Here is a 22,118-nt window from a genome sequence, read left to right on the forward strand (position 1 = left end):
AACATACTAGAACAGAATAGAATAGAATATAACAGAATAGAACAGAATAGAATGGAATAGAATAAAATAAAAAAGAATAGAATAGAATAGAAAAGAACAGCACAGAATAGAATAGAGCAGAATAGAATAGAATAAAACAGAAGAGAATAGAGTAGAATAGAACAGAACAGAATAGAATAGAATAGAACAGAACAGAATAGAACAGAACAGAATAGAATAAAATAGAAGAGAACAGAATAGAATAGAATAGAATAGAACATAAGAGAATAGAATAGAATGGAATACAACAGAATAGAACAGAATAGAAGAGAATAGAACAGAATAGAATAGAATAGAATAGAATAGAACAGAACAGAATGTAACGGAATAGAATACAATAGAATAGAATAGAATAGAACAGAACAGAACAGACTAGAATAGAATAGAATAGAACAGAATAGAATAGAATAGAAGAGAACAGAACAGAACAGAACAGAATAGAACAGAACAGAATAGAATAGAACAGAATAGAATAGAACAGAACAGAACAGAACAAAACAGAATAGAATAGAATAGAATAGAATAGAACAGAACGGAACAGAACAGAATAGAATAGAATAGAATAGAATAGACCAGAACAGAATACAATAGAATAGAATAGAACAGAATAAAATAGAATACAACAGAAGAAAATAGAATAGAACAGAACAGAACAGAACAGAATAGAATAGAATATAACAGTGTAGAACAGAATAGAATGGAATAGAATAAAATAGAAAAGAATAGAATAGAAAAGAACAGAAGAGAATAGAATAGAAGAGAATAGAATAAAATAAAACAGAAGAGAATAGAATAGAACCGAATAGAATAGAATAGAATAGAATAGAATAGAATAGAATAGAAGAGAAGAGAAGAGAATAGAATAGAACAGAACAGAAGAGAATAGAATAGAATAGATCAGAGTAGAACAGAACAGAACAGAACAGAACAGAATAGAATAGAATAGAACACGACAGAAAATAATAAAATAGAATAAAACAGAATAGAACAGAACAGAATAGAATAGAATAGAACAGAATAGAATAGAACAGAATAGAATAGAATAGATTAGAATAGAATAGAATAAAACAGAACAGAATAGAATAGAATCGAAAAGTATAGAATTGAATAGAACAGAATAGAACAGAATAGAATAGAATAGAACAGAACAAAATAGAATAGAATACAATAGAATAGAATAGAACTGAACAGAATAGAATAGAATAGAATAGAACAGAGTAGAATAGAATAGAACAGAATAAAATAGACTAGAACAGAACAGAATAGAATAGAATAGAATAGAACAGAATAGAATAGAACAGAACAGAACAGAATAGAATAGAATAGAACAGGACAGAACAGAATAGAATAGAATTGAACAGAATAGAACAGAACAGATTAGAATAGAATAGAATAGAATAGAATAGAATAGAATAGAATAGAATAGAATAGAATAGAACAGAACAGAATAGAATAGAATAGAATAGAATACAACAGAATAGAATAGAATAGAATAGAACAGAATAGAATAGAATAGAACAGAACAGAATAGAATAAAATAGAATAGAATGGAATAGAATAGAATAGAACAGAACAGAATAGAATAGAATAGAATAGAACCGTATACAATACAATAGAACAGAATAGAATAGTATAGAACAGAACAGAACAGAATAGAATAGAATAGAACAAAATAGAACAGAACAGAACAGAACAGAATAGAATAGAATATAACAGGATAGAACAGAATAGAATAGAATAGAACAGAATAGAACAGAATAGAATAGAATAGAATAGAATAGAATAGAATAGAATAGAATAGAATAGAATAGAACAGAACAGAACAGAATAGTATCGAACAGAACAGAATAGAATAGAACAGAATAGAACAGAACAGAATAGAACAGAAAAAAACAAAAGAGAATAGAATAGAATACAACATAATAGAACAGAAAAGAATAGAATATAACAGAATAGAACAGAATAGAATGGAATAGAGTAAAATAGAAAAGAATAGATTAGAATAGAATAGAAAAGAACAGCAAAGAATAGAATAGAGTAGAATAGAATAGAATAAAACAGAACAGAATAGAGTAGAATAGAACAGAAGAGAATAGATTAGAATAGAATAGAATAGAACAGAAGAGAATAGAATAAAATGGAATAGAACACAGTAGAACAGAATAGAAGAGAATAGAACAGAATAGAATAGAATAGAATAGAACAGAATAGAATATAACGGAATAGAATGCAATAGAATAGAACAGAATAGAATAGAACAGAACAGAACAGAATAGAATAGAATAGAATAGAACAGAATAGAAAAGAATAGAAAAGAACAGAACAGAACAGAAGAGAACAGAATAGAACAGAACAGAATAGAACAGAATAGAATAGAACAGAATAGAATGGAACAGAACAGAATAGAATAAAATAGAACAGAATAGAATAGAATAGAATAGAATAGAATAGAATAGAATAGAATAGAATAGAATAGAATAGAATAGAACAGAACAGACTAGAATAGAATAGAATAGAACAGAATAGAATAGAATAGAAGAGAACAGAACAGAACAGAACAGAATAGAACAGAACAGAATAGAATAGAACAGAATAGAATAGAACAGAACAGAACAGAACAGAATAGAATAGAATAGAATAGAATAGAATAGAATAGAACAGAACAGAACAGAACAGAATAGAATAGAAAAGACCAGAACAGAATACAATAGAATAGAATAGAACAGAATAAAATAGAATACAACAGAAGAAAATAGAATAGAACAGAACAGAACAGAACAGAATAGAATAGAATATAACAGCATAGAACAGAATAGAATGGAATAGAATAAAATAGAAAAGAATAGAATAGAAAAGAACAGAAGAGAATAGAATAGAAGAGAATAGAATAAAATAAAACAGAAGAGAATAGAATAGAATCGAATCGAATAGAATAGAATAGAATACAATAGAATAGAATAGAATAGAATAGAAGAGAAGAGAATAGAATAGAACAGAACAGAAGAGAATAGAATAGAATAGATCAGAGTAGAACCGAACAGAACAGAACAGAACAGAACAGAACAGAATAGAATAGAATAGAACACGAGAGAAAATAATAAAATAGAATAAAACAGAATAGAACAGAACAGAATAGAATAGAATAGAACAGAATAGAACAGAACAGAATAGAATAGAATAGATTAGAATAGAATAGAATAAAACAGAACAGAATAGAATAGAATCGAAAAGTATAGAATTGAATAGAACAGAATAGAACAGAATAGAATAGAATAGAACAGAACAAAATAGAATAGAATACAATAGAATAGAATAGAACTGAACAGAATAGAATAGAATAGAATAGAACAGAGTAGAATAGAATAGAACAGAATAAAATAGACTAGAACAGAACAGAATAGAATAGAATAGAATAGAACAGAATAGAATAGAACAGAACAGAACAGAATAGAATAGAATAGAACAGGACAGAACAGAATAGAATAGAATTGAACAGAATAGAACAGAACAGATTAGAATAGAATAGAATAGAATAGAATAGAATAGAATAGAATAGAATAGAATAGAATAGAATAGAACAGAAAAGAATAGAATAGAATAGAATAGAATACAACAGAATAGAATAGAATAGAATAGAACAGAATAGAATAGAATAGAACAGAACAGAATAGAATAAAATAGAATAGAATGGAATAGAATAGAATAGAACAGAACAGAATAGAATAGAATAGAATAGAACCGTATACAATACAATAGAACAGAATAGAATAGTATAGAACAGAACAGAACAGAATAGAATAGAATAGAACAAAATAGAACAGAACAGAACAGAACAGAATAGAATAGAATATAACAGGATAGAACAGAATAGAATAGAATAGAACAGAATAGAACAGAACAGAATAGAATAGAATAGAATAGAATAGAATAGAATAGAATAGAATAGAACAGAACAGAACAGAAAAAAACAAAAGAGAATAGAATAGAATACAACATAATAGAACAGAAAAGAATAGAATATAACAGAATAGAACAGAATAGAATGGAATAGAGTAAAATAGAAAAGAATAGATTAGAATAGAATAGAAAAGAACAGCACAGAATAGAATAGAGTAGAATAGAATAGAATAAAACAGAACAAAATAGAGTAGAATAGAACAGAACAGAATAGATTAGAATAGAATAGAATAGAACAGAAGAGAATAGAATAAAATGGAATAGAACACAGTAGAACAGAATAGAAGAGAATAGAACAGAATAGAATAGAATAGAATAGAACAGAATAGAATATAACGGAATAGAATGCAATAGAATAGAACAGAATAGAATAGAACAGAACAGAACAGAATAGAATAGAATAGAATAGAACAGAATAGAATAGAATAGAAGAGAACAGAACAGAACAGAACAGAATAGAACAGAACAGAATAGAACAGAACAGAATAGAACAGAATAGAATAGAACAGTACAGAACAGAACAGAAGAGAATAGAATAGAATAGAATAGAATAGAACAGAACAGAACAGAATACAATTGAATAGAATAGAACAGAATAGAATAGAATACAACAGAAGAAAATAGAATAGAACAGAACAGAACAGAACAGAATAGAATAGAATATAACAGTATAGAACAGAATAGAATGGAATAGAATAAAATAGAAAAGAATAGAATAGAAAAGAACAGAAGAGAATAGAATAGAAGAGAATAGAATAAAATAAAACAGAAGAGAATAGAAAAGAACCGATTAGAATAGAATAGAATAGAATAGAATAGAATAGAATAGAATAGAAGAGAAGAGAAGAGAATAGAATAGAACAGAACAGAAGAGAATAGAATAGAATAGATCAGAGTAGAACAGAACAGAACAGAACAGAATAGAATAGAATAGAACACGACAGAAAATAATAAAATAGAATAAAACAGAATAGAACAGAACAGAATAGAATAGAATAGAACAGAATAGAACAGAACAGAATAGAATAGAATAGATTAGAATAGAATAGAATAAAACAGAACAGAATAGAATAGAATCGAAAAGTATAGAATTGAATAGAACAGAATAGAACAGAATACAATAGAATAGAATAGAATAGAATAGAACAGAACAGAAGAGAATAGATTAGAATAGAATAGAATAGAACAGAACAGAATAGAACAGAACACATCACAACAGAACAGAATAGAATAGAATAGATTAGAACAGAAACTAAAAGAACAGTAGAGAAATAAATTGAACAGAATAGAATACAATAGAACAGAACAGACTAGAACAGAACAGAATAGAAGAGAACAGAACAGAATAGAATAGAACAGAATAGAATAGAATAGCATAGAATAGAAGAGAACAGAATAGAATAGAATAGAATAGAATAGAATAGAACAGAACAAAATAGAATAGAATAGAATAGAACAGGATAGAATAGAATAGAACAGAATAGAATATAATAGAACACAAAAGAACAGAAGAGAATAGAATAGAACAGAATAGAATAGAATAGAACAGAGCAGAACAGAATACAATAGAATAGAATAGAATAGAACACAATAGAATAGAATAGAACAGAATAGAACAGATTAGAATAGAATAGAATAGAACAGAACAGAACAGAATAGATCAGAAGAGACCAGATTAGAATAGAATAAAATAGAACAGAACAGAATAAAATAGAATAGAATAGAATAGAATAGAATAGAATAGAATAGAATAGAATAGAATAGAACAGAACAGAATAGAACAGAATAGAATAGAATAGAACAGAATAGACTAGAACAGAATAGAATAGAATGGAATAGAACAGAACAGAATAGAGTAGAATAAAATAGAATAGAATAGAATAGAACAGAACACAATAGAATAGAATAGAATAGAACAGAATAGAATGGAATACAACAGAAGAGAATAGATTAGAACAGAACAGACCCGAATAAAATAGAATACAATAGAACAAAATAGAACAGAACAAAGCAAAACAGAATAGAATAGAATACAACAGAACAGAACAGAATAGAATAGAATATAACAGAATAGAACAGAATAGAATGGAATAGAATAAAATTGAAAAGAATAGAATAGAATAGATTAGAAAAGAACAGAACAGAATAGCATAGAACAGAATAGAATGGAATAAAACAGAACAGAATAGAATAGAATAAAACAGAATAGAATAGAATAGAATATAAGAGAACAGAATTGAACAGAATAGAATAGAATAGAACAGAATAGACTAGAACAGAACAGAATAGAATAGAACAGAATAGAATAGAACAGAACAGAATAGAATAGAATAGAATAGAATAGAACAGAACAGAATAGAATAGAATAGAATAGAATAGAATAGAATAGAATAGAATAGAATAGAATAGAATAGAATAGAAAAAATAGAACTGAACAGAATACAATAGAATAGAATAGAACAGAATAGAATAGAATACAACAGAAGAAAATAGAATAGAACAGAACAGAACAGAACAGAATTGAATAGAATATAACAGTATAGAACAGAATAGAATGGAATAGAAAAAAATAGAAAAGAATAGAATAGAAAGGAACAGAAGAGAATAGAATAGAAGAGAATAGAATAGAATAAAACAGAACAGAATAGAATAGAACCGATTAGAATAGAATAGAATAGAATAGAAGAGAAGAGAAAAGAATAGAATAGAACAGAACAGAATAGAATAGAATAGAACAGAACAGAAGAGAATAGAATAGAATAGATGAGAGTAGAACAGAACAGAACAGAAGAGAACAGAACAGAACAGAAAAGAATAGAATAGAACACGAAAGAAAATAATAAAATAGAATAAAACAGAATAGAACAAAACAGAATAGTATAGAATAGAACAGAATAGAACAGAACAGAATAGAATAGAATAGATTAGAATAGAATAGAATAAAACAGAACAGAATAGAATAGAATCGAAAAGAATAGAATTGAATAGAACAGAATAGAACAGAATAGAATAGAATAGAACAGAACAGAAGAGAATAGAATAGAATAGATTAGAATAGAATAGAATAGAACAGAACAGAATAGAACAGAACACAACACAACAGAACAGAATAGAATAGAATAGAATAGAATAGATTAGAATAGAACAGAACAGAATATAACGGAATAGAATGCAATAGATTAGAACAGAATAGAATAGAACAGAACAGAACAGAATAGAATAGAATACAATAGAACAGAATAGAAAAGAATAGAACAGAACAGAACAGAACAGAAGAGAACAGAATAGAACAGAACAGAATAGAACAGAATAGAATAGAACAGAATAGAATAGAACAGAAGAGAATAGAATAAAATAGAACAGAACAGAATAGAATAGAATAGAATAGAATAGAATAGAATAGAATAGAATAGAACAGAACAGAATAGAATAGAATAGAATAGAGTAGAATAGAATAGAATAGAATAGAACAGAACAGAACAGAATAGAATAGAATAGAATATAACAGTGTAGAACAGAATAGAATGGAATAGAATAAAATAGAAAAGAATAGAATAGAAAAGAACAGAAGAGAATAGAATAGAAGAGAATAGAATAGAATAAAACAGAACAGAATAAAATAGAACCGATTAGAATAGAATAGAATAGAAGAGAAGAGAATAGAATAGAACAGAACAGAATAGAATAGAATAGAACAGAACAGAAGAGAATTGAATAGAATAGATCAGAGTAGAACAGAACAGAACAGAACAGAATAGAATAGAATAGAAAACGACAGAAAATAATAAAATAGAATAGAACAGAATAGAACTGAACAGAATAGAATAGAATAGAATAGAATAAAAAAGAACAGAGCAGAAGAGAATCGAACAGAATAGAATAGAATAGAATAGAATAAAAAAGAACAGAGCAGAAGAGAATCGAACAGAATAGAATAGAATAGAACAGAATAGAACAGAATAGAATAGAATAGAACAGAATAGAACAGAAAAAAACAAAAGAGAATAGAATAGAATACAACATACTAGAACAGAATAGAATAGAATATAACAGAATAGAACAGAATAGAATGGAATAGAATAAAATAAAAAAGAATAGAATAGAATAGAATAGAAAAGAACAGCACAGAATAGAATAGAGCAGAATAGAATAGAATAAAACAGAAGAGAATAGAGTAGAATAGAACAGAACAGAATAGAATAGAATAGAACAGAACAGAATAGAACAGAACAGAATAGAATAAAATAGAACAGAACAGAATAGAATAGAATAGAATAGAACAGAAGAGAATAGAATAGAATGGAATACAACAGAATAGAACAGAATAGAAGAGAATAGAACAGAATAGAATAGAATAGAATAGAACAGAACAGAATGTAACGGAATAGAATACAATAGAATAGAATAGAATAGAACAGAACAGAACAGACTAGAATAGAATATAATAGAACAGAATAGAATAGAATAGAAGAGAACAGAACAGAACAGAACAGAATAGAACAGAACAGAATAGAATAGAACAGAATAGAATAGAACAGAACAGAACAGAACAGAACAGAATAGAATAGAATAGAATAGAATAGAATAGAACAGAACAGAACAGAACAGAATAGAATAGAATAGAATAGAATAGAATAGACCAGAACAGAATACAATAGAATAGAATAGAACAGAATAAAATAGAATACAACAGAAGAAAATAGAATAGAACAGAACAGAACAGAACAGAATAGAATAGAATATAACAGTATAGAACAGAATAGAATGGAATAGAATAAAATAGAAAAGAATAGAATAGAAAAGAACAGAAGAGAATAGAATAGAAGAGAATAGAAAAAAATAAAACAGAAGAGAATAGAATAGAACCGAATAGGATAGAATAGAATAGAATAGAATAGAATAGAATAGAATAGAATAGAATAGAATAGAATAGAATAGAATAGAAGAGAAGAGAATAGAATAGAACAGAACAGAAGAGAATAGAATAGAATAGATCAGAGTAGAACAGAACAGAACAGAACAGAACAGAATAGAATAGAATAGAACACGGCAGAAAATAATAAAATAGAATAAAATGGAATAGAACACAGTAGAACAGAATAGAAGAGAATAGAACAGAATAGAATAGAATAGAATAGAACAGAATAGAATATAACGGAATAGAATGCAATAGAATAGAACAGAATAGAATAGAACAGAACAGAACAGAATAGAATAGAATAGAATAGAACAGAATAGAAAAGAATAGAAAAGAACAGAACAGAACAGAAGAGAACAGAATAGAACAGAACAGAATAGAACAGAATAGAATAGAACAGAATAGAATAGAACAGAACAGAATAGAATAAAATAGAACAGAATAGAATAGAATAGAATAGAATAGAATAGAATAGAATAGAATAGAATAGAACAGAACAGAATAGAATAGAATAGAATAGAATAGAATAGAATAGAACAGAACAGAACAGAACAGAATAGAATAGAATAGAATACAACAGAACAGAACAGAACAGAACAGAATAGAATAGAATATAACAGTATAGAACAGATTAGAATGGAATAGAATAAAATAGAAAAGAATAGAATAGAAAAGAACAGAACAGAATAGAATAGAAGAGAGTAGAATAGAATAAAACAGAACAGAATAGAATAGAACCGATAAGAATAGAATAGAATAGAAGAGAAGAGAATAGAATAGAACAGAACAGAATAGAATAGAATAGAACAGAACAGAAGAGAATAGAATAGAATAGATCAGAGTAGAACAGAACAGAACAGAACAGAACAGAACAGAATAGAATAGAATAGAACACGACAGAAAATAATAAAATAGAATAAAACAGAATAGAACAGAACAGAATAGAATAGAATAGAACAGAATAGAACAGAACAGAATAGAATAGAATAGATTAGAATAGAATAGAATAAAACAGAACAGAATAGAATAGAATCGAAAAGTATAGAATTGAATAGAACAGAATAGAACAGAATAGAATAGAATAGAACAGAACAAAATAGAATAGAATACAATAGAATAGAATAGAACTGAACAGAATAGAATAGAACAGAGTAGAATAGAATAGAACAGAATAAAATAGACTAGAACAGAACAGAATAGAATAGAATAGAATAGAACAGAATAGAATAGAACAGAACAGAACAGAATAGAATAGAATAGAACAGGACAGAACAGAATAGAATAGAATTGAACAGAATAGAACAGAACAGATTAGAATAGAATAGAATAGAATAGAATAGAATAGAATAGAATAGAATAGAATAGAATAGAATAGAACAGAATAGAATAGAATAGAATAGAATACAACAGAATAGAATAGAATAGAATAGAAAAGAATAGAATAGAATAGAACAGAACAGAATAGAATAAAATAGAATAGAATGGAATAGAATAGAATAGAACAGAACAGAATAGAATAGAATAGAATAGAACCGTATACAATATAATAGAACAGAATAGAATAGTATAGAACAGAACAGAACAGAATAGAATAGAATAGAACAAAATAGAACAGAACAGAACAGAACAAAATAGAATAGAATATAACAGGATAGAACAGAATAGAATAGAATAGAACAGAATAGAACAGAACATAATAGAATAGAATAGAATAGAATAGAATAGAATAGAATAGAATAGAATAGAACAGAACAGAACAGAATAGTATCGAACAGAACAGAATAGAATAGAACAGAATAGAACAGAACAGAATAGAACAGAAAAAAACAAAAGAGAATAGAATAGAATACAACATAATAGAACAGAAAAGAATAGAATATAACAGAATAGAACAGAATAGAATGGAATAGAGTAAAATAGAAAAGAATAGATTAGAATAGAATAGAAAAGAACAGCACAGAATAGAATAGAGTAGAATAGAATAGAATAAAACAGAACAGAATAGAGTAGAATAGAAGAGAAGAGAATAGATTAGAATAGAATAGAATAGAACAGAAGAGAATAGAATAAAATGGAATAGAACACAGTAGAACAGAATAGAAGAGAATAGAACAGAATAGAATAGAATAGAATAGAACAGAATAGAATAAAGCAGAACGGAGTAGAATAGAACAGAACCGAACAGAACAGAATAGAATAGAATAGAATAGAATAGAAGAGAACAGAACAGAATAGAATAGAATAGAAGAGAATAGAATGGAATAGAATAGAACAGAACAGAATAGAATAGAATAGAACAGAACAGAATAGAATAGAATATTACAGAATAGAATAGAACAGAACAGAATAGAACAGAATAGAATAGAATAGAACACAATAGAATAGAACAGAACAGAATAGAATAGAATAGAATAGAACAGAACAGAACAGAAGAGAATAGAATAGAATAGAACAGAATAGAATCGAACAGAACAGAAGAGAAGAGAATACAATAGAACAGAATAGAATAAAATAGAATAGAATAGAATACAACAGAATATAATACAATAGAAAAGAACTGAATAGAATAGAATAGAATAGAACAGAATAGAATAGAATAGAATAGAACAGAATAGAATAGAATAGAACACAACAAAATAGAATAGAATAGAACAGAACAGAATAGATAAGAACAGAATAGAATAGAATAGAATAGAACAGAATAGAGTAGAACAGAATAGAATAGAACAGAACAGAACAAAATAGAACAGAATGGAATAGAACAGAATAGAATAGAATGGAATAGAATGGAATAGAATAGAACAGAACAGAATAGAGTAGAATAGAATAGAATAGAACAGAACAGAACAGAATATGATAGTATAGATTAGAATAGAATAGAAGAGAATAGAATAGAATAGAACATAACAGAAGAGAACAGAACAGAACAGAATACAACAGAACAGAAGAAAATAGAATAGAATAGAACAGAAAGAATAGAACAGAAGAGAATAGAATAGAAATGAATAGAAAAAAACACAGTAGAATAGAATAGAACAGAACAGAATAGAAGAGAACAGAAAAGAATAGATTAGAGTAGAACAGAATAGAATAGAACGGAGCGGAATAGAACGGAATAGAACAGAACAGAATAGAACAGAACAAAAGAAAATAGAATAGAACAGAACAAAATGGCACAGAACAGAATAGAATAGAATAGAACAGAACAGGATAGAACAGAACAGTATAGATAGTATAGAACAGAATAGAATAGAACAGAACAGAATAGAACAGAACAGAATAGAATAGAATAGAATAGAATAGAATAGAATAGAATAGAACAGAACAGAACAGAATAGAATAGAATAGAATAGAACAGAACAGAACAGAACAGAATAGAATAGAATATAACAGTGTAGAACAGAATAGAATGGAATAGAATAAAATAGAAAAGAATAGAATAGAAAAGAACAGAAGAGAATAGAATAGAAGTGAATAGAATAGAATAAAACAGAACAGAATAAAATAGAACCGATTAGAATAGAATAGAATAGAAGAGAAGAGAATAGAATAGAACAGAACAGAATAGAATAGAATAGAACAGAACAGAAGAGAATTGAATAGAATAGATCAGAGTAGAACAGAACAGAACAGAACAGAATAGAATAGAATAGAAAACGACAGAAAATAATAAAATAGAATAGAACAGAATAGAACTGAACAGAATAGAATAGAATAGAATAGAATAGAATAGAATAAAAAAGAACAGAGCAGAAGAGAATCGAACAGAATAGAATAGAATAGAACAGAATAGAACAGAATAGAATAGAATAGAACAGAATAGAACAGAAAAAAACAAAAGAGAATAGAATAGAATACAACATACTAGAACAGAATAGAATAGAATATAACAGAATAGAACAGAATAGAATGGAATAGAATAAAACAAAAAAGAATAGAATAGAATAGAATAGAAAAGAACAGCACAGAATAGAATAGAGCAGAATAGAATAGAATAAAACAGAAGAGAATAGAGTAGAATAGAACAGAACAGAATAGAATAGAATAGAACAGAACAGAATAGAACAGAACAGAATAGAATAAAATAGAACAGAACAGAATAGAATAGAATAGAATAGAACAGAAGAGAATAGAATAGAATGGAATACAACAGAATAGAACAAAATAGAAGAAAATAGAACAGAATAGAATAGAATAGAATAGAACAGAACAGAATGTAACGGAAAAAATAGAATAGAATAGAATAGAATAGAATAGAACAGAACAGAACAGACTAGAATAGAATAGAATAGAACAGAATAGAATAGAATAGAAGAGAACAGAACAGAACAGAACAGAATAGAACAGAACAGAATAGAATAGAACAGAATAGAATAGAACAGAACAGAACAGAACAGAACAGAACAGAATAGAATAGAATAGAATAGAATAGAACAGAACAGAACAGAACAGAATAGAATAGAATAGAATAGAATAGAATAGAATAGAATAGAATAGAATAGACCAGAACAGAATACAATAGAATAGAATAGAACAGAATAAAATAGAATACAACAGAAGAAAATAGAATAGAACAGAACAGAACAGAACAGAATAGAATAGAATATAACAGTATAGAACAGAATAGAATGGAATAGAATAAAATAGAAAAGAATAGAATAGAAAAGAACAGAAGAGAATAGAATAGAAGAGAATAGAATAAAATAAAACAGAAGAGAATAGAATAGAACCGAATAGGATAGAATAGAATAGAATAGAATAGAATAGAATAGAATAGAAGAGAAGAGAATAGAATAGAACAGAACAGAAGAGAATAGAATAGAATAGATCAGAGTAGAACAGAACAGAACAGAACAGAACAGAAGAGAATAGAATAGAATAGAACACGACAGAAAATAATAAAATAGAATAAAACAGAATAGAACAGAACAGAATAGAATAGAATAGAACAGAATAGAACAGAACAGAATAGAATAGAATAGATTAGAATAGAATAGAATAAAACAGAACAGAATAGAATAGAATCGAAAAGAATAGAATTGAATAGAACAGAATAGAACAGAATAGAATAGAATAGAATAGAATAGAACAGAACAGAAGAGAATAGAATAGAATAGATTAGAATAGAATAGAAAAGAACAGCACAGAATAGAATAGAGCAGAATAGAATAGAATAAAACAGAACAGAATAGAGTAGAATAGAACAGAACAGAATAGATTAGAATAGAATAGAATAGAACAGAAGAGAATAGAATAAAATGGAATACAACACAGTAGAACAGAATAGAAGAGAATAGAACAGAATAGACTAGAACAGAACAGAACAGAACAGAATATAACGGAATAGAATGCAATAGATTAGAACAGAATAGAATAGAACAGAACAGAACAGAATAGAATAGAATACAATAGAACAGAATAGAAAAGAATAGAACAGAACAGAACAGAACAGAAGAGAACAGAATAGAACAGAACAGAATAGAACAGAATAGAATAGAACAGAATAGAATAGAACAGAACAGAATAGAATAAAATAGAACAGAACAGAATAGAATAGAATAGAATAGAATAGAATAGAACAGAATAGAATAGAATAGAATAGAATAGAATAGAATAGAATAGAACAGAACAGAACAGAATAGAATAGAATAGAATAGAACAGAACAGAACAGAACAGAATAGAATAGAATATAACAGTGTAGAACAGAATAGAATGGAATAGAATAAAATAGAAAAGAATAGAATAGAAAAGAACAGAAGAGAATAGAATAGAAGAGAATAGAATAGAATAAAACAGAACAGAATAAAATAGAACCGATTAGAATAGAATAGAATAGAAGAGAAGAGAATAGAATAGAACAGAACAGAATAGAATAGAATAGAACAGAACAGAAGAGAATTGAATAGAATAGATCAGAGTAGAACAGAACAGAACAGAACAGAACAGAACAGAATAGAATAGAATAGAACACGACAGAAAATAATAAAATAGAATAGAACAGAATAGAACTGAACAGAATAGAATAGAATAGAATAGAATAGAATAGAATAGAATAGAATAAAAAAGAACAGAGCAGAAGAGTATCGAACAGAATAGAATAGAATAGAACAGAATAGAACAGAATAGAATAGAATAGAACAGAATAGAACAGAAAAAAACAAAAGAGAATAGAATAGAATACAACATACTAGAACAGAATAGAATAGAATATAACAGAATAGAACAGAATAGAATGGAATAGAATAAAATAAAAAAGAATAGAATAGAATAGAAAAGAACAGCACAGAATAGAATAGAGCAGAATAGAATAGAATAAAACAGAAGAGAATAGAGTAGAATAGAACAGAACAGAATAGAATAGAATAGAACAGAACAGAATAGAACAGAACAGAATAGAATAAAATAGAAGAGAACAGAATAGAATAGAATAGAATAGAACAGAAGAGAATAGAATAGAATGGAATACAACAGAACAGAACAGAATAGAAGAGAATAGAACAGAATAGAATAGAATAGAATAGAACAGAACAGAATGTAACGGAATAGAATACAATAGAATAGAATAGAATAGAACAGAACAGAACAGACTAGAATAGAATAGAATAGAACAGAATAGAATAGAATAGAAGAGAACAGAACAGAACAGAACAGAATAGAACAGAACAGAATAGAATAGAACAGAATAGAATAGAACAGAACAGAACAGAACAAAACAGAATAGAATAGAATAGAATAGAATAGAACAGAACAGAACAGAACAGAATAGAATAGAATAGAATAGAATAGACCAGAACAGAATACAATAGAATAGAATAGAACAGAATAAAATAGAATACAACAGAAGAAAATAGAATAGAACAGAACAGAACAGAACAGAATAGAATAGAATATAACAGTATAGAACAGAATAGAATGGAATAGAATAAAATAGAAAAGAATAGAATAGAAAAGAACAGAAGAGAATAGAATAGAAGAGAATAGAATAAAATAAAACAGAAGGGAATAGAATAGAACCGAATAGAATAGAATAGAATAGAATAGAATAGAATAGAATAGAAGAGAAGAGAAGAGAATAGAATAGAACAGAACAGAAGAGAATAGAATAGAATAGATCAGAGTAGAACAGAACAGAACAGAACAGAACAGAATAGAATAGAATAGAACACGACAGAAAATAATAAAATAGAATAAAACAGAATAGAACAGAACAGAATAGAATAGAATAGAACAGAATAGAACAGAACAGAATAGAATAGAATAGATTAGAATAGAATAGAATAAAACAGAACAGAATAGAATAGAATCGAAAAGTATAGAATTGAATAGAACAGAATAGAACAGAATAGAATAGAATAGAACAGAACAAAATAGAATAGAATACAATAGAATAGAATAGAACTGAACAGAATAGAATAGAATAGAATAGAACAGAGTAGAATAGAATAGAACAGAATAAAATAGACTAGAACAGAACAGAATAGAATAGAATAGAATAGAACAGAATAGAATAGAACAGAACAGAACAGAATAGAATAGAATAGAACAGGACAGAACAGAATAGAATAGAATTGAACAGAATAGAACAGAACAGATTAGAATAGAATAGAATAGAATAGAATAGAATAGAATAGAATAGAATAGAATAGAATAGAATAGAACAGAACAGAATAGAATAGAATAGAATAGAATACAACAGAATAGAATAGAATAGAATAGAACAGAATAGAATAGAATAGAACAGAACAGAATAGAATAAAATAGAATAGAATGGAATAGAATAGAATAGAACAGAACAGAATAGAATAGAATAGAATAGAACCGTATACAATACAATAGAACAGAATAGAATAGTATAGAACAGAACAGAACAGAATAGAATAGAATAGAACAAAATAGAACAGAAGAGAACAGAACAGAATAGAATAGAATATAACAGGATAGAACAGAATAGAATAGAATAGAACAGAATAGAACAGAACAGAATAGAATAGAATAGAATAGAATAGAATAGAATAGAATAGAATAGAATAGAACAGAACAGAACAGAAAAAAACAAAAGAGAATAGAATAGAATACAACATAATAGAACAGAAAAGAATAGAATATAACAGAATAGAACAGAATAGAATGGAATAGAGTAAAATAGAAAAGAATAGATTAGAATAGAATAGAAAAGAACAGCACAGAATAGAATAGAGTAGAATAGAATAGAATAAAACAGAACAGAATAGAGTAGAATAGAACAGAACAGAATAGATTAGAATAGAATAGAATAGAACAGAAGAGAATATAACGGAATAGAATGCAATAGAATAGAACAGAATAGAATAGAACAGAACAGAACAGAATAGAATAGAATAGAATAGAACAGAATAGAAAAGAATAGAAAAGAACAGAACAGAACAGAAGAGAACAGAATAGAACAGAACAGAATAGAACAGAATAGAATAGAACAGAATAGAATAGAATAGAACAGAATAGAATAAAATAGAACAGAATAGAATAGAATAGAATAGAATAGAATAGAATAGAATAGAATAGAATAGAACAGAATAGAATAGAATAGAATAGAATAGAACAGAACAGAACAGAACAGAATAGAATAGAATAGAATACAACAGAACAGAACAGAACAGAACAGAATAGAATAGAATATAACAGTATAGAACAGAATAGAATGGAATAGAATAGAATAGAACAGAACAAAATAGAATAGAATACAATAGAATAGAATAGAACTGAACAGAATAGAATAGAATAGAATAGAACAGAGTAGAATAGAATAGAAGAGAATAAAATAGACTAGAACAGAACAGAATAGAATAGAATAGAATAGAACAGAATAGAATAGAACAGAACAGAACAGAATAGAATAGAATAGAACAGGACAGAACAGAATAGAATAGAATTGAACAGAATAGAACAGAACAGATTAGAATAGAATAGAATAGAATAGAATAGAATAGAATAGAATAGAATAGAATAGAATAGAATAGAATAGAACAGAATAGAATAGAATAGAATAGAATACAACAGAATAGAATAGAATAGAATAGAACAGAATAGAATGGAATAGAACAGAACAGAATAGAATAAAATAGAATAGAATGGAATAGAATAGAATAGAACAGAACAGAATAGAATAGAATAGAATAGAACCGTATACAATACAATAGAACAGAATAGAATAGTATAGAACAGAACAGAACAGAATAGAATAGAATAGAACAAAATAGAACAGAACAGAACAGAACAGAATAGAATAGAATATAACAGGATAGAACAGAATAGAATAGAATAGAACAGAATAGAACAGAACAGAATAGAATAGAATAGAATAGAATAGAATAGAATAGAATAGAACAGAACAGAACAGAATAGTATCGAACAGAACAGAATAGAATAGAACAGAATAGAACAGAACAGAATAGAACAGAAAAAAACAAAAGAGAATAGAATAGAATACAACATAATAGAACAGAAAAGAATAGAATATAACAGAATAGAACAGAATAGAATGGAATAGAGTAAAATAGAAAAGAATAGATTAGAATAGAATAGAAAAGAACAGCACAGAATAGAATAGAGTAGAATAGAATAGAATAAAACTGAACAGAATAGAGTAGAATAGAACAGAACAGAATAGATTAGAATAGAATAGAATAGAACAGAAGAGAATAGAATAAAATGGAATAGAACACAGTAGAACAGAATAGAAGAGAATAGAACAGAATAGAATAGAATAGAATAGAACAGAATAGAATAAAGCAGAACGGAGTAGATTAGAACAGAACCGAACAGAACAGAATAGAATAGAATAGAATAGAATAGAATAGAATAGAATAGAATAGAATAGAAGAGAACAGAACAGAATAGAATAGAATAGAAGAGAATAGAATGGAATAGAATAGAACAGAACAGAATAGAATAGAATAGAACAGAACAGAATAGAATAGAATATTACAGAATAGAATAGAACAGAACAGAATAGAACAGAATAGAATAGAATAGAACACAATAGAATAGAACAGAACAGAATAGAATAGAATAGAATAGAACAGAACAGAACAGAAGAGAATAGAATAGAATAGAACAGAATAGAATCGAACAGAACAGAAGAGAAGAGAATACAATAGAACAGAATAGAATAAAATAGAATAGAATAGAATACAATAGAATAGAAGAGAACAGAATATAATACAATAGAAAAGAACTGAATAGAATAGAATAGAATAGAATAGAACAGAATAGAATAGAATAGAATAGAACAGAATAGAATAGAATAGAACACGACAGAAAATAATAAAATAGAATAAAACAGAATAGAACAGAACAGAATAGAATAGAATAGAACAGAATAGAACAGAACAGAATAGAATAGAATAGATTAGAATAGAATAGAATAAAACAGAACAGAATAGAATAGAATCGAAAAGTATAGAATTGAATAGAACAGAATAGAACAGAATAGAATAGAATAGAACAGAACAAAATAGAATAGAATACAATAGAATAGAATAGAACTGAACAGAATAGAATAGAATAGAATAGAACAGAGTAGAATAGAATAGAACAGAATAAAATAGACTAGAACAGAACAGAATAGAATAGAATAGAATAGAACAGAATAGAATAGAACAGAACAGAACAGAATAGAATAGAATAGAACAGGACAGAACAGAATAGAATAGAATTGAACAGAATAGAACAGAACAGATTAGAATAGAATAGAATAGAATAGAATAGAATAGAATAGAATAGAATAGAATAGAATAGAATAGAACAGAACAGAATAGAATAGAATAGAATAGAATACAACAGAATAGAATAGAATAGAATAGAACAGAATAGAATGGAATAGAACAGAACAGAATAGAATAAAATAGAATAGAATGGAATAGAATAGAATAGAACAGAACAGAATAGAATAGAATAGAATAGAACCGTATACAATACAATAGAACAGAATAGAATAGTATAGAACAGAACAGAACAGAATAGAATAGAATAGAACAAAATAGAACACAACAGAACAGAACAGAATAGAATAGAATATAACAGGATAGAACAGAATAGAATAGAATAGAACAGAATAGAACAGAACAGAATAGAATAGAATAGAATAGAATAGAATAGAATAGAATAGAATAGAATAGAATAGAATAGAACAGAACAGAATAGTATCGAACAGAACAGAATAGAATAGAACAGAATAGAACAGAACAGAATAGAACAGAAAAAAACAAAAGAGAATAGAATAGAATACATCATAATAGAACAGAAAAGAATAGAATATAACAGAATAGAACAGAATAGAATGGAATAGAGTAAAATAGAAAAGAATAGATTAGAATAGAATAGAAAAGAACAGCACAGAATAGAATAGAGTAGAATAGAATAGAATAAAACAGAACAGAATAGAGTAGAATAGAACAGAACAGAATAGATTAGAATAGAATAGAATAGAACAGAAGAGAATAGAATAAAATGGAATAGAACACAGTAGAACAGAATAGAAGAGAATAGAACAGAATAGAATAGAATAGAATAGAACAGAATAGAATAAAGCAGAACGGAGTAGAATAGAACAGAACCGAACAGAACAGAATAGAATAGAATAGAATAGAATAGAATAGAAGAGAAGAGAACAGAACAGAATAGAATAGAATAGAAGAGAATAGAATGGAATAGAATAGAACAGAACAGAATAGAATAGAATAGAACAGAACAGAATAGAATAGAATATTACAGAATAGAATAGAACAGAACAGAATAGAACAGAATAGAATAGAATAGAACACAATAGAATAGAACAGAACAGAATAGAATAGAATAGAATAGAACAGAACAGAACAGAAGAGAATAGAATAGAATAGAACAGAATAGAATCGAACAGAACAAAAGAGAAGAGAATACAATAGAACAGAATAGAATAAAATAGAATAGAATAGAATACAATAGAATAGAAGAGAACAGAATATAATACAATAGAAAAGAACTGAATAGAATAGAATAGAATAGAACAGAATAGAATAGAATAGAATAGAACAGAATAGAATAGAATAGAACACAACAGAATAGAATAGAATAGAAAAGAACAGAATAGATCAGAACAGAATAGAATAGAATAGAATAGAACAGAATAGAGTAGAACAGAATAGAATAGAACAGAACAGAACAAAATAGAACAGAATGGAATAGAACAGAATAGAATAGAATGGAATAGAATGGAATAGAATAGAACAGAACAGAATAGAGTAGAATAGAATAGAATAGAACAGAACAGAACAGAATATGATAGTATAGATTAGAATAGAATAGAACAGAATAGAATAGAATAGAACAGAACAGAAGAGAACAGAACAGAACAGAATACAACAGAACAGAAGAAAATAGAATAGAATAGAACAGAATAGAATAGAACAGAAGAGAATAGAATAGAAATGAATAGAAAAAAACACAGTAGAATAGAATAGAACAGAACAGAATAGAAGAGAACAGAAAAGAATAGATTAGAGTAGAACAGAATAGAATAGAACAGAGCGGAATAGAACGGAATAGAACAGAACAGAATAGAACAGAACAAAAGCAAATAGAATAGAACAGAACAAAATGGAACAGAACAGAATAGAATAGAATAGAACAGAACAGGATAGAACAGAACAGTATAGATAGTATAGAACAGAATAGAATAGAACAGAACAGAATAGAAAAGAATAGAATAGAATAGAACAGAATAGAATAGAATAGAATAGAACAGAACAGAACAGAATAGAACAGAACGGAATAGAACTGAATAGAATGGAATAGAATAGAATAGAACAGAACAGAACAGAACAGAACAGAATAGAATAGAATAGAATAGAATACAACAGAACAGAACAGAACCGAATAGAATAGAATAGAACAGAACAGAACAGAAACGAATAGAATATAATAGAACAGAACAGAACAGAATAGAATAGAACAGAATAGAATAGTATAGAACAGAATAGAATAGAACAGAATACAATAGAATAGAATAGAACAGAATAGAATAGAATAGAATAGATTAGAACAGAATAGTATAGAATAGAATAGAATTGGATAGAATAGAATAGAATAGAATAGAATAGAATAGAATAGAACAGAACAGAATAGAATAGAATAGAATAGAATACAAAAGAACAGAACAGAACAGGGTAGAATAGAATAGAACAGAAT

Source organism: Sus scrofa, chromosome 16, assembly GCF_054392235.1.
Source record: "Sus scrofa isolate SSC_HxYL_T2T_F1_AM1 chromosome 16, Sscrofa_HxYL_maternal_Yorkshire_Landrace_v2.0, whole genome shotgun sequence".
Lineage (NCBI taxonomy): Eukaryota > Metazoa > Chordata > Mammalia > Artiodactyla > Suidae > Sus > Sus scrofa.